Here is a 1,021-nt window from a genome sequence, read left to right as displayed (position 1 = left end):
TATGTTTTTGTTTCCCTGTATATGACTATACACCCCCTTTATTTTTATTACAAGCATTGCTTATTTTGGTAGGAAGTCACGGGAATAGTGTTAACCCTCCATGCTGAGCTGTCTGGCACAAAATATGTCCCTTAGCCTTTTTGGTCCTCTCTTAACCTGACAACCTCTTTGTCCATGGTGTGAGGTTATTTCCTTATAGTTTGCTTTATGCACCAGCTGATGCTTTATCCAACTTTGCTTGGGAGGACTGACACTATGTAGATCAGTGGTCTCCAACCTTTTTAAGTAGGAGATCACCTTTGGCATTTAAAAGCAACCCAAGATCTACTATGCGCTGCCACCCCCTTCCCTCCCCCCACTGCCCAGCAAGTAAGTCTGTGGGGATGGAAAGGGTGGGGGAGATCAAGAAAAAATGATTTGGGGGTGCACCACCCCAGCAGGTAAGTCTCACCCGGCTGGGGCCCCACTCAACTTACCCCTGCTCCTGCCCCTGCTGCACTATTCGTCACCACAGGGCCCTTGATCTAACCTCTACTCCTTACCTCCCCCATGGACTGACCTGCTGGGCTGGGGCATGTGCATGCATGCACACGGGCACTCAGCCCCCCACCCCAGCCTTGGATTGACTCCAAGAGGCTCCGAGATCTACCACAAGAGGCTCCGAGATTTACCGGTGGATTGAGATCCACTGGTTGGTGCCCACTGATCTAGATAGTCACCCCACATCCATTAAATGTCATTAAAATGCCAACAGCAACACACGCCACCACAACAACCTCTCTCTACCAGAGAAAAAGGCCATAGAATCTCTAAGATCTAACCACCAAATAGTAATAAAACCAGCAGATAAAGGAGGAGCCATAGTCATCCTAAACCGTGAGGATTACATAAAGGAAGCCAAGAGACAGCTCTCTGACACCACCTACTACAAAGAACTACAAGAAGATCCTACTCCCCTTTTCACCAAAAAACTCAACAATACCATCAAATCATTTCCATCAAGACTACAAGAAAAACTACA

Source organism: Alligator sinensis, unplaced genomic scaffold (assembly GCF_000455745.1).
Source record: "Alligator sinensis unplaced genomic scaffold, ASM45574v1 scaffold290_1, whole genome shotgun sequence".
NCBI classification, from domain to species: Eukaryota; Metazoa; Chordata; order Crocodylia; family Alligatoridae; genus Alligator; species Alligator sinensis.
Note: the sequence above shows the minus strand (reverse complement) of the source record.